Raw genomic sequence first — 14404 nt, 5'->3', positions numbered from 1 at the left:
ATGATCTCTCACTGTCACTGTCTTCCATCACCCCCAAATGGGACCATCTAGCAGCAGAAAAACAAGCTCAGGGCTCCCACTGATTCTACATTATGATGAGTTGTATAACTATTTCATTAGATATTATTATGTAATAATAATTGAAATAAAGTGCACAATAACTGTAATGTGCTTGAATGATCCTGGAAACATTCCCCACCCCTTTCTGTGGAAAATTGTCTTCCATGAAACTTGTCCCTGTTCCCAAAAAGGTTGGCGACCGCCAATTTATATGATAATCAGAACATTGATAAAATCCCAATTTATAGAGTGGTCATAAAATGGTAGGCAAGTTAAAGCAGTCTGAGGAACTGATTTTTTTCCCAATACTTAGAGTATATCGCTACAACCGTGTGGGCAGCTTCTTTGGGAGATAATGTTGACAGTCTAAAAAGTGAAGCTGTGACAAATTTGCTCCCCTCCCCTGCCCCATAGCACACACTGATATTAAATATTTTCTCTCTTAATTCTAATTAAATGGCATAATTATAGTGCCATATCCCAGTCAATGTCATTTATCAGTAACAGCTAATTAACACAATTATAGGAGTAGGAGCCCTAAGTTACCAGTGAGGTATAGAGCAACTCTGGAAATTTTCTCCTTGCTGCATAAAAAAATTACACATATTCCTTCACTACAAGCACAATACACAGCTCATCTTCCCTTTTCATTTTTGATAATATCGTGTTGTTCCCCATTCTCTCTAAAATTTAGTTCAAATAATATTTTCAAAACTTGATTCATAGTAGTCATAAATCCTTCAAAAATATTTCTTGACAGTTGGCCTCTCTGTAGTTTTGCAACTCGAAAAATTCATCTTTTAAGCACTTGGTTTTTCAAGACTGTTGTGTTTGAAATGGTTTTGAGGTTTTATGGTCTGTTGACACTCTGAGGAACTTAGAACACATTCACTTCCTTTTGCTTGGTGAGCTGTCCAGAGCCTTTGCAGATGCATGCAGACCATGGAAGTGCCCCAGCAGCCCTGCTCTTCAAACAGAATCCTATTTGGAAGGCAGACATGTGGCCCATTTCCGTAGCCATTCCTGAGAAATCTGGCTTTTCAAGGTAAGTGCAGAAGACTTCAGTTTGAGGAGACATGAATGAAGGCACTATAGAAATAAAGCACACTGAATTTGTTGGCATAATCCTAATTCAGAATCTTCAAACAGTTTTGCTATAAAAAGAAAGCTTATTCAAAGCTTATTCACTCTAACCACAACTCCTCCTTTATAGAAAAAATTGTGCTATTCTTACTGTTCAGGACATGTTCTCTGAAGGTAAAATCTAATTTTGATTGATAACTATGAAAAAAATGATTTCAGAATCTCTCAAAAAACTGGCTAAACACATCATAGAATTTTTAAGGGCACCTGGCACTATTGAATTTACATGTGATTATTGAAATGCTTATCTTTTAAGTGACATCTTAATTTTCTTTCATTATGAAAATCTTTTAACTCTATTACTGCATTATTTTCAGATAGAGTTTGAAACTATTCAGGCAGCCCTAGTCAATGGAAGAAAACAATCTGTAAGCAATCAGGTACTTAGAAATTTCTAAAAGAAGTATATTCTAAATATCATGTGAAGTAATGGTAATTATAATTCTTTCCATCCCGTTTTAAAAGTATTACATAGCAGGAATGATCCTGAAATAAATTCTCAAATAAGATAAATAAGAGGAACATGTGTTCTAATAATTTTACTTTAAGTAAAATACCTTTTATCCAGTATTTTCTACTTCCAAGAATTAGTATTTTTCAAATATGTGGAATGAAATATAACGCAGTTAAAAAAAAAAGCCAGTAACGCTTAACCTGAATATAAGCATTTAATTTTGTTTCTTTCGCAAATTTGTTATGTAGCTTTTGATACATCACTTAATTCTCTGGACTTCAGTGTTCTACATAACTGCACAGTTACTTATCTGAGAAATTACTTATTAAGTACTTGAGAATTACATGTCTTTGTTTCCTGTTTTATTGGGTTAAATCAATTAATTAGGTAGGATTTTAATCAGCCAGTAGGAGTAATAGGAAGACCAATGGATGAGGAATCAGGTGTTGGGGACTCTAGTCCTCTGTTTTCTGGTAATTGGCTGAATAATTTGGGGGAATATTATCTAAGCATTCCTGGCCAGGGCTTGGAAAACTTTTCCTACAAAAGGCTAGAAAATGAAAATCCTTTAATTCTATTACTGCATTATTTCCAGATAGAGTTTGAAACTATTCAGGCAGCCCTAGTCAATAGAATAAAGCAATCTGTAAGCAATCAGGTACTTAGAAATTTCTAAAAGAAGTATGTTCAAAATATCATGTGAAGTAATGGTAATTATAATTCTTGCCATCCCATTTTTAAAGTACTGCATAACAGGAAGGATCCTAAAATAATAAGGTAGAACTGAGGCTAATATACTGGTACTTACATAACCATTAACTATAAAAACCATTTGTAGCTCACAGGCTGTACAAAAACAAGCAGTAAGCCAGATTTGGCTTAGGGGACACAGTTTTCTAACCCCTCTTCTAAGCATTGGTTTTCAACAATTATAAAACGAAGATGTAGACTAGATAAGAGACGCTCAGCTAACGAAGTTCCTGGATAGTCTTTAGAGTGATACACCAATCCTCTGAAATTGCATGCAAAATTGTAAGTGTGCGTTCTTCTTTCTTTCTTTCCTTCTTTCCTTCCTTCCTTCCTCCCTTTCTTTCCTTCTTTCTTTCACTCTTTGTTTCTTTCTCTCTCTTTCCTTCTCTCTCTCTCTCTCTCTCTCTCTCTCTCTCTCTCTCTCTCTCTCTCCTGCCCAGGCTGGAGTTTGGTGACCCAACTATGGCCCAATGACTTCAGCCTTGACCTCCAGGCTCAAGTGATCCTTTCTTCTCAGCCTCCTCACTAGCTGACACTACAGGTACAAGCCACCGCATCTGGCTAATTTTCTTTTCTCTCTTTCTTTCTTTCTTTCTTTCTTCTTTTGGTAGAGATAGGGTCTTTGTCATGTTGACCTCAAACTCCTGGGCTCAGGATGATCCTGAGCCCAGGTTGATCTCAAACTCCTGGGCTCAAATGATTCTCCTGCCTTGGCCTTTCAAAGTGTTGGGATTACAGGTATGAGCCATTGTGCCTGGTACAGATTTTCAAAATGGTCAAAAATCCAATTAAACTTAAAGACCATAGGTCTAGCTAATTTCTAAAAGTGTTTTCCAAGTTTAAAATCAATGGACCTGTGACATGTTTACTGGTGTATACTGTGTATAAGGCATTGTGCAAGCACTGTAAGAGACGTAGCACATTGTAACTATAATAATATGTTAAATATGTTGTTAAATAATATGTTAAAATATATTTTTGGTATGATTTCTTTTTATTAACCTGGCTTAAGAACTTTTGACCTTACTGAATCTGATGATTGATGTTTTTCATCAATTCTGAAAATTTCTCAGCCATTATCTCTCAAAAAATTTGCCTTTACCTTGCTCACTTTATCGTCTACTCTGGAACAAATTTAACCTCCATGTGACTCCCTTTCGGTAACTTTCATTTTTCTTACAGGAACATAGCATAGTTGCTAAGAAACAGAACTAGATCCAAACTCTCTGGATTGAAATGATGTGTTTAACTCTTAGTAGGTATATAAATTTGAGCAAGTTTCTTAATTTTCTGTGCCTTAGTTTCCTCAGTTCTAAAATGGAGGAAGAAATAGTATCTACTTCATGGGATTGTTGTGAGGATTGCAAGATGAGACGCGTGTAATGTGCTAAGAAGCTTGTACAGTGTGTTTGTGCTTGTTTGCTCTTATTTTCTTTATGTATTGCATTCTCAGCAATTTTTTCGTCTCTGTCATATGGTTTACCAGTTTTTATATTCTCTTTCTGTTCTAATAGTATATTTTTCACTTTGAAAATACAATTTTCCAAAAGTATTTTTTATGCCTATTCATTTTCTTAAAATCAATTATTTTTAATATGTTATTTCATATATGCACGTTGGCATGAGCATTTGCTTTTGCCAGTTACCTTCTACCAGACACTGATAAACCTTGGGCCATTTCAAACTAAATTTTCAACATGGGATTTTTGGAGGCCCACTGATAGTATAGATTCCTTTGTCCAAACTCTGACAAGGCTGTCTTACAGTTACAAATCTTTGTGGGGAGAATATGCTTTTGCTTTTCCACCCAAAGCTAAAACCAGGACAAGTAAGTAGACTGTGTCTTTCTCTGGAGTAGATTTTTTTCCCAAGCGTTTCCTTTTCGTAGGCTGCGGCTTTGTGCATTAGTCTGTTCTCATTCTACTAGGAAGAAATACCTGAGTGGTTAATTTATAAAGGAAAGAGATTTGACTCACAGTTCTGCATGGCTGGGGAGGCCTCAGGAGACTCACAATCATGGCAGAAGGCACCTCTTCACTGGGTGGCAGAAGAGAGACTGATACCCAGTAGGGTAAATACCAGATGCTTATAAAACCATCAGATCTTGTGAGAACTCACTCACTATCATGAGAACAGCATGGGGGAAACCATCCCCATGATTCAATTACCTCCCACTAGGTCCCACCCATGACACGTGGGGATTATGGGGATTACAGTTCAAGATGAGATTTGAATGGGGACACAGCCAAACCATATCAGTGTGGTTGAGTCCAATCTGATTTTCCACCTTCAATGGGCCCTGGCTTTGCCCCAGTGTCCTGTGTATATGGGTTAACAAGAAAGATCTAAGTCTCCAGCATTGACGAATAACTTCAAAGCTGCCTCTGCTTTTAGCTTACCTTTCTTGATTCATGTGTTATAGCTTACTAGCTTACCTTTCTTGATTCATGTGTTATAAAATTATTCTTTTCTACTAAAACTTTCTACTTATTTTAAACTCATCCATGAATTTTTAAAAGATGTTAAAAAAATGATTTTTGGCATTTTGAGTTACCTTCCACTGTGAACTGAGGTCAACATTTACTATACTCTGCCTCAAATTCCACATCAGAGTTATTGCTATATTCTCAGTGACAAGCCCAATACTTGTCACTGAGCCACTCTAATAATATTTATTAAATGAATAAGTATATGTATAGTTGAATGTAACCCTGGTATTTTTTAGATATTTCTCTAAAAACCCAAGGAAAGCTTACTTTGACATTGAAGACAATTAAAATTTGTTAAATTTAAAACATTCTGCTAAAGTTCTGAACAGAATACAGGCCTCAATTTGAAACTTTCAGAATTTTTACTGACTTCAGAAGGCCAGTCCACAATTCAGGTGTTTGCTCTTTGGGAGAATATTTTTCCATAGAAAATAATATTCTAAGTGTTGGTTTAATCACCAGACTAAACAGTAAAGCCTATATCACTGATAAATTATTTATATTATAGCATAAATACATCTAAAGAATGTATTATCCATTTATAATATTATTTCTATGACCTCGGTAGAGAAAACAAATTCTGGGGACTGTGATACATCCGTTGGATTCTAGCTTAGGCTACTTGTCTGAAGGAAAGTACATCTACAAAACTAGGGTTTTTACATTGGAAATTGCTTGCTGGACTCTTCTCAATATATTGAGAAAACATACTGGCCCGGCGCGGTGGCTCAAGCCTGTAATCCCAGCACTTTGGGAGGCCGAGGCGGGTGGATCACGAGGTCAAGAGATCGAGACCAACGTGGTCAACATGGTGAAACCCTGTCTCTACTAAAAATAGAAAAATTAGCTGGGCATGGTGGCGCATGCCTGTAATCCCAGCTACTCAGGAGGCTGAGGCAGGAGAATTGCCTGAACCCAGGAGGCGGAGGTTGCGGTGAGCCGAGATCGCGCCATTGCACTCCAGCCTGGGTAACAAGAGCAAAACTCCGTCTCAAAAAAAAAAAAAAAAAAAAAAAAAAAAAAAAAAAAAAAAATACTGAGGGCAAGAAATAAAGTGAATTCTCTGACATGGTAAACTTGATTTGAAGTGACAATGAGATGGGGTCTGACGGAAAAGATACCAAAGTCTGAGGTTAAAGATTCAAATTTCCAATTAAGAAATTGGTCTTCATCCTCTGAGGCCCACTGAAAATATTTGGAGAGCAGTAAAAAATATAGACCCCTATGCCCTATTCCCAGAAGTCAGAACCACGTGTCACTATTTTGCAAAAACTTCCCACGCAATTCTATAGTGCAGCCAGCATTGATGCCTCAATCCAGATCTCATGAGAAAACTGAAACCACTTCCTGTGTTTCAAACAGAAAGGGATCTAATGTAGGGAACCAAAGGCTGCAACCACACTAAAAGGGTTGAGAGAGTAAAGATCAGAAAAAGCTGCTGCTCCTGTTCCAGAAATCAGGAAACATGGGAATCTCTGGAAACTACCACTAAAGTGGGGAGTTGCTTTGCTCCAGTGAGGGTGGTTTAGAAAAAGCCTGAGACCCACGGGCAAACTCCAAATCTCCTTTCTCCAGAAGTTATCGGCCTGCATGCTGTTTACACACACATGAAAATAATGGCTTCTCTTCAGTCCTACCTGCAGGTGTCACAGTGTCTTCTCTTGTTATTCATGGCATCTAACACTAACCTTGTGGCCAGGGACTCTATGGATACATAGAAGGGACAAGATGGTGCAAATCTGTCAATAAATTGAGAAATACTTGGAGAGCATTTAAAAAACAGATTGAGAACCACTGCTTTGGGATAGATGAACTTCCAGAATTCAAAGCAGTGATGTATTTTGTTGCATTAGTGAATTTTAAACAGCAAAATACTTGTAAAAACAATTTATTCAGATTTAAGAAGAAAGCTTGAGGTTTAAAACTCCCAGTGAAGAGAACTTTTTTCAACCTTCCAGATTTCTGTGAATACCGGGAGGAAGTGGGAACATCTCCCCTGACCCCCTACCATAGGTGCTTTCCACTCTTCTGGCAGCGATAAAGAATTCACAAATCAATGACAAAAAAAAAAAAAAAAAAAAAAAAATTTAAGAGGATTCTAGCCAAACAAAGGCCACACTGGGTAGAGGCTCAGCTGAACCTAGTATTCAAATGGGGAGGTTTAATGATGGGTGTCATGAAAATGTGACTATACAAAAGGAAAATGTGTTGATTCCAAAGTTCACATCCTTGTTCTCCACACCAGTGCCTCTCTATATGCAAGTGACAGCGTAAATTTTGTAGGACATTGTTTCACGTACATTTTCTTTTCATATAAATCATAATGATTGACCAGAGACCCTTGCAAAGAGCCTGGACGTGGACAGAGGAAAATAAGAGCTGCCCCTTCTTATGTCAGTGGCGTTCCCTCTTCTCCCTCCTGGGAGCAACCACCCACCCACTTGTAAGTTTTCTTCCCTTTCACTCTCACTGCCTCTTCCTCTTTCCCTTTCCCGCCAGTGCTTCCCTGAGTCTCTTCTCCTTCCCTTTACCTCCTTCTTATTAAAAAGTGTCTGGTGGTGGAGCCAGACAGAGCTGTGGTCAGAGCCTTGTGGGATTCCTCAGGGGCAGGGTAACCTTAGGTACTGTGCCCAAGAGAAAAATGTCACCCTGGGGCAGCCAGCTGTATCCTGAACCTCCTAGAACTTCTGCATAATAATAGAATGTTTACCGCTTGCCAAGACAATTTTAAGTGTCTTTAAATGTAGTGCTGAGAACGGCGATTCGCACATAGTTTGTACCTTACTAGGTAGATACCGTTATTATCATTATCCCATTTTATCGATGTAGGCTTAGAGAAGTCAAATAACTTGCTCAATTTCAGATATCTAATATTCGAATTAAATGGTATAGATCCCACTGTACTCTGAGTTTCCCCGATTATAACATTTTTATGACTCTAGTTGTAGCATTATAATTTATGAAGGTGATTGATGAGCTACAGTGTCCAAATATTCTGGCCCTCTGAGGAAGGTACTGAAAACCATACTATTTTTATCACTCTCATCAACAATAAGCATTTATCAAATGTAATCTCTATGCCAAATCTTATGATGTGTTTTATATAGATTATTCACATGCTTGTAAAACACTTAGCACAAAAAATTTATGAAACAGTTAACATTATAATCATCCCAATTTACAGATAAGGAAAATTAAATTATGGAGGAGATATTAAGTAAATTGCCCAAGATGGCCCAGCCAGTAAATAATAAAGACAAGATTTTAGAACCAACGCTTATAGTCATATATATCACTGGAAACCTTAGTTAACTTGCCTGAATAGAAAGGATGACAGGACACAGAAAAAGATGGAGGTTGGGAGCAAAGAGAGAATATAGGAATATTCAGTTCACAAGGAAATACCAGCTAGAGAGGAAAAACAGTTACATTGCAATGCTACAACAGGGTTTGTCTAGGGAAGCAGATTTCTCCACAGTATAATCAAGGACTTTCCAGCAATTATTTTTAACAACACTACAGACTGCCTCTCAAAACAGAGTGGGAAAATTTTGGCCTTGAAAATTTTCAGATGCTAAATAAATTTCCTAAATTGAAGAGAGCATTGGAGTGTGTATGATCTCTAAGCTAATGTGTGACCTCTTATATGTTTTGGATGTAGAAGTTAGCTTGTTGAAATCATTACAGCAGCCCAATAGGTGTATGTAATGGTAAAATTTTATAAGTGGCCGTACTGAAGCATGATGAGGTCAAGTGGTTGAACCCAGGTAAATGATTAATCATCTAGTCATTGAACTGAGCTCTGAATCTAGTCTCTGGTTTTGCCAGTATTTCTTTCAAAGTGTCTCCTAACAAATTGCTGGCAAAAAACAAAAAACAAAAAACAAAAACAAAAACAAACAAAAAAAAACAAAAAAACAAAAAAACTGGCCACAAGCAGCCTTCATTTCAATTAAGCAGAGAGTTGTTCTTGAATTTATTTTTGTACTAGGAAGACACATTTCTTCCTGTACGCTTTAATAGGAATACTGGTATAGTGGTGGCCAAATATGGTGCCATGTTCAGAGAGTGGTGAAAGCTAAAGCTGACTTTATAAGACCTGGACAAAATGAATACTTATCCTGTCTGAGGGCAATAATATCATACTATGCATACAGCAAAGTCAGAGGTCCCCTCTGGGAAGAGGCAGATAACTCTAGGAAACTCAAGAGGTAAATCAGTGTGGCATTTGCAGGGTACTGACCTCATACAGACAGGGTCCTTCTCTTGAGTAACTTCATTGTGTAAGAGTCACCTAGGGTGTAGAAGAGCAATAAGGTATCAAAGCTTAAATGTTTTTCTTAAAGTACCCATTTAAATAAGTCATCACAGTGTCTACCATTTTTACATTTCATAGATTACAATGCATGTTCAGGTTTGACATCTCACTCAAGCCTTCTCAACATTTTACATTCAAAGGAAACTATGAATACAGAGGTTTGTGAAGTTTTTTTATATGTGATATTTCATTTATGTTCTAAATAACCCTGAGATGGAGGTATTATTAAACTATATATTTAATAAAGTCAAGGAAAATTATATATAGATCCAGAAGCTACAGCACCTATTTTGAGTACGTCTAAAACTGTTGTTTCGTTTCTGTCATTAGACAACTAAGAAATATAGGACAATTTTACATGGTGAAGATATATTAGAACATATGAAAATAATGTTCTTATTATTGCAGAAAAATGGGAAATTGTTGTATACAGAAAGAAATAAAAATTATTTATCATCCACCTGCCCAAAGCAACTATGCTTAAATATTTGGTACAGTTACTTTCAATAAATAAGTATATTTAGATTATATGGCAAAAATTAGAGTGTGTATATAGGGTTTTCTCCTTTATCACAGAAATATTCTGTGTTATTTGATATTCTTAGTAAGCATCATGTTAATGACATAGTAGATCATATGAGTGGAGCATAATTTACTTGTTGTTAACAAATCTCTGCATATAGTATATGTATTTTGTACCTATTGCTGGTATTGCTCTTCATAATTCCTAGAAGAGGGATTACTACTCTGAAGAGCATAATTGCTGTTAGTGGTCTTGCCACACATGGCCAAACTGAAGATTGTCACAATATTTTAATTCACTAATTTTATGGATTGAAAAACATTGTTTTAATTTTCACTTTGCATGTTCGCTTTACCATGTGCACACAACCTATTAAAGACAGGGATAAAAGAAATCTCTGTAAAAGACAGCTTAACTGGATGTTTCCCTCCAAGGACAAAGTAACTCCCAATGGGCCCAGATAAGTATTCAAGGGTGAGGGAGGCTTGAGTATTGCATGCAAGAGCTGGGAGCACAGCAGCAGGGACAAAGGATGTCTGTTGTTTGTCAGCTTACCTCTCTTTCTTCCACTTTGAGTATTTTTCTTTACATGAACAGTTGCTGAATGTCTGCCATGTTCCCTGCATGCCCGCACTAAGCCTTCTCTTATGGCATGGATTCTGTGTTCACGAAGCTCTCTGTGCAAAGAATAAAACAAGAGTGGATTCCAAGCAGAGAAACTGAGAGTGCATGGTGACCTGGAGGATGCCCCACAGGCAACATTTCCTTTTGAGGCATTGAGTTTAGTCATACTTTACTCTTCATAATAGAAAATGGAAGTATAACTATCTTTCATTATTGTTTGGATTTTTTTTGTTTAATTTTTCCTGCCCTTACTCTTTTGTTTTTAGATTACTAATTTAAAATTTTTATTGTAGAAAATTTGAAATCTGTAGCACAGTAGAGAGCAATAAACCCATGTACCCATTACTCAGCTACACTCAGCTACATAGACTCCATGCAAGGCTGCTCTGAGTGATTTATTCCATCTCCCCTCCACCCTGCAGCTAGATCATTTTGAAGGAAATCCCAGAAATCCCAAATGTAGTATCATTTATCCATAAATTATTTTAGTATGTATCTCTAAAAGATGATTTTTTGAAAAACCCATTATCTTGCCCCAAATAATTCTTTAAAATTGCCAAATAGCCAATCACTCTTCAAATTTTCCTGATTGCCTCATATTTTTTTCAGTTGATTTATTGAGTTGGGGTCCAAACAAGATCTGTATCTTGCATTTGTTGATTTGTTCTCGTACTTACTTTAATAAGTACAAATAAATGATACTTTTAGTGAGAAAAGGTATCCAAATAAATGCTCACAGTCTGGAACACTTATTGCTACTCCAATGGCTATTATTTCTGGACTGAGCTAGAAAGTAATAGGAAGATATTTTTGTTTTACATACAGAATTTTAATTGCTATTTACTTATTTATGTAACAGAATGTTTTTTCTCTCCTGAGTATCAGAGTTCTATATGTGCTTAAATACTCAGTTTGATTATTGTAACTAATAGTGTTTTAAGTTATTCTGGATGGGAATGAGGATGGCTTACCATGCGACCTGACTTTTAAAATCTTCCAATCTTCCTTTATACTCTGCAACATCAATGAATCAGAAAGAAAACAGAACAAAACAAGGGGAGAGACTGACATTAGTTAAAGCAAAATCACAAACAGAGCAACAGGGGTCTACTGAAATCATTCTAGTTGATCTCTTCATTTTGTAGAGAGATGCACTAAAGCTGGAAAGGTGACTTGCTCAAGGAGATCTAAATCAATGGTTCTTAACATTTAATATGGTCAGAAATCACCTGGAAGACTTCTTAAAACACAGTTGCTGAGCCTCACCCTAGAGACTCTGATTCATTAGATCTGGGTGGGGCCCTGGTGATGCTGATGCTGCCAATCAGATTCCCGCCTGTGATTTAGTGGCACTAATCCATTTAAATGTTGCCTAATAAACAGTCAGTGGGAGCATCTTCTTGGCTACAGCCCTGCTAAAGTACAGATGAACTCACCTTGAGCTACATGTGGTAAGTGCTGGAAAAATCAAGTACTGGGGCAGGAGCAGGTGAGCTGTGTGTTGACGAGCTGGCTCTCTACCTGATGTGACAGATAGAGAAGACTCAAATGCCTCACCAAATCTACTGGAGGTCATCAATTTTTCATCATAGGTTCATTCCTTTGGGATAACTCCTCATTTTAAAAATCAAGTCCTTAAGAAAGATTCTGCCTGTCCGGACAAATATAAGCCATTGATCTCAATGTAAGCCTGTTGCAAACACCGCCAGGCATCTTTATGTGAGTCCCCTAGCTGGAGGCAACTTTTCTCTGAAGTCCCACAATCTCTATCTGTATCCCTCTCTTGTCCCTGAGTACTTTCTACTGGATCTGTTTAGACATTCTTGAACAGGCAGTGATCTAGCTACCTAGGTTATCCCAGAAATGCAAGTGTTAAACTCCAGACAGAAGAGTACACTCGAAAAGGGAAGCTCGAATAATGGCTTCCAGGATTAATTTATTGCAGCCAAAAGTGTCAAGGGTTTAGAAAACTCAGTCCTCTCTTTATGGCAAAAACAGAAAACAGATACCTCAAAGTCAGGGGAGACATATTCCTTCATAACAATTCAGGAATCTAAGTCCAAGAAGTACCTTTAGGATTTTAAAGTTGCTAGAAGCTTTGTAACTTTCCCAGGAGATCTGAGTTTCTCATCTCTTTCTTAACAGGAAAATCTGAAAATCCAAAAGGCAGACCCCAAGGAGACAGAACCTGCCCTAGAGAGAAGTCCCAAGGGGGAGAGTGAGTGGGGGTATCACCGGGGTACTGAGGAACTGGTTGGCCTTTGGTACACAGCAAGAGAGCAGCAATCAGATTCCCACCTGTGATCCCCTTAATAACAGTGACGTAGTCACCTCCGTATCTCCTGGGCTCACCTGAGTCAGTGGTATATGTATTGGGAGAAGGATCCAAGGATTAAGGGACTCAGAGTGTGTATGTCTGAGGGCTGGGCGGGTCAAGTAGTAAAGAAGATGAAAGAAACAAAGACAAAGAGGCTAATAAAGTGATCAATTTTGCCTACTTAGTATTGCTTTTGTTTGGACCATTGATGCTAGACTGTTATTTACTCCTTACACCACCTGCCTCTGTTTCTCCAGGTAATACCCCAGGTCAGGAGCACCAGGTCATGAATCAAAGGTCTTTTGTTTTTAAGCAAATCTGATACCTGAAAGATGGAAGAGTGTTTGCACCTCTGGTGGCGATGCATGAGCAGATGGGGACAATACTTTTAAAAACAAGATAAATAAGATGCCTCTCAAGAACATTGTATTTAGTTAGCTACTGCCAGCAAAATGCCACCTAATGAGTTTATCCCAAGACTCAATAGCACAAAAGAGCCATCATTTATCCTTATGGACCTGTGATTGGCCGAGGGTCAGCTAGTTGGTCTAGGCTGTGTTCGGTGGCTCTGCAGAGCTCAGTTGGGCCTGCTTCCATGTTTGGTGTCTGTTGACTCTAGTTGGGTTGTCCTGGATGGTTTCACTTTGTTCCATGTGTCTTCATCTTCCTCCTAAAACCAGGGACTAGCCCAGCATGTTTTTCTCATGGTAATGATAGAGGCACAGGGGAATGTGTGGAAACACTGTCTCTTAAGGCCAGAGCCTGAAACTAGCACATTGTGACTTCCGCTTTGGTCTATGGGCCAGAGCAAGTCACCTGGTCAAACACAGGGTCAAGGGGGCCAGAAATGCATTCTGCTCCTACAGTGGGAGAAACTGCAACTGCAAAGTTATATGTCAGGGAATGTGCATATAGGCAGTGCATGAAGAATTGGGCAAATGGTGTCCCTAACACAAATATATACCATGTGTTATCAGTTAAGTTAAATACATATAAGAAAATTTAGATAAAATACCATTAGGTCCTGATGCTAATTTTTTATTGTTATTTTTTATTTTCTTAGCGACAGAGATATCACTATGTTACCCAGTCTGGTCTTAATCACCTGGGCTCAAGCAATCCTTCTACCTTGGCTGCAATTATAGCTGTGAGCCACTGTGCCTGACCTGATGTTAATTTATAATGCTTTCCTATAAATAAATTGTTAAAGTACTTTAGTCAATGTATCTAAATCTGATAGGTGTTGTTCAGAATTCTTTCGCTCTTCTGCTGTATAGATTCTTTTAATTCTTTTCTGTGTTCCTCATGCTTCCAAAGCTATACTTGCCTGCCCTGAATGCTGTTACTCAATTAAAATTCTCAGACTCTGTATCTGCAATCGTTCTGTCACTTTAAATATACCCTGTCTTTAAAGTTGCTCTGAAAGAGCCTCCAGTTCCTTCTGTACAATACCCATCGGCTGTATGTTTACGTGCTTGAGACATTATTTCTTTCCTCGAATATTCTGTGTAATTTTAGTTGCCACATATTGAGAACCTTGTAATGGAAGAATCAACACTAAATACTTTACATGTCTTTGGTATCTCCTTTAACCCTTACAACAATTCTACAGAATTGATTGTGTAATCCCCATTATATAAACAAAACTGAACTCAGGAAGATTAAACACATTTCTTAAGAATAAAATGACAATAACATCAGAATTTATAGAGTTCGGTTTGGGTAT

The 14404-nt window shown here is 37.6% G+C and overlaps 1 protein-coding gene across 7 annotated transcripts in view; it reads left to right on the top strand.

The window, feature by feature from the left end:
- Positions 1-756: 756 nt before the first annotated feature.
- Positions 757-14404, top strand: part of GPR141 (G protein-coupled receptor 141) — a 37886-nt gene continuing 24238 nt past the window's right edge. For 5 of the 7 annotated variants that reach the window (XM_010341316.2, XM_074379812.1, XM_074379808.1 and 2 more), the window contains exon 1: positions 758-1105. The gene's annotated coding sequence lies outside the window, so the exon portion shown is untranslated. Of the gene's footprint in view, positions 1106-2847; positions 2949-14404 lie in introns of all 7 variants that reach the window. The other 2 variants (XM_074379811.1, XM_074379809.1) reach the window with 2 other exon arrangements.

The sequence above is a fragment of the Saimiri boliviensis genome, chromosome 10 (genome assembly GCF_048565385.1).
Source record: "Saimiri boliviensis isolate mSaiBol1 chromosome 10, mSaiBol1.pri, whole genome shotgun sequence".
Classification (NCBI taxonomy): Eukaryota; Metazoa; Chordata; class Mammalia; order Primates; family Cebidae; genus Saimiri; species Saimiri boliviensis.
The sequence above is the reverse complement of the archived record's forward strand: the minus strand, read 5'-3'. Positions and strand labels throughout refer to the sequence as shown.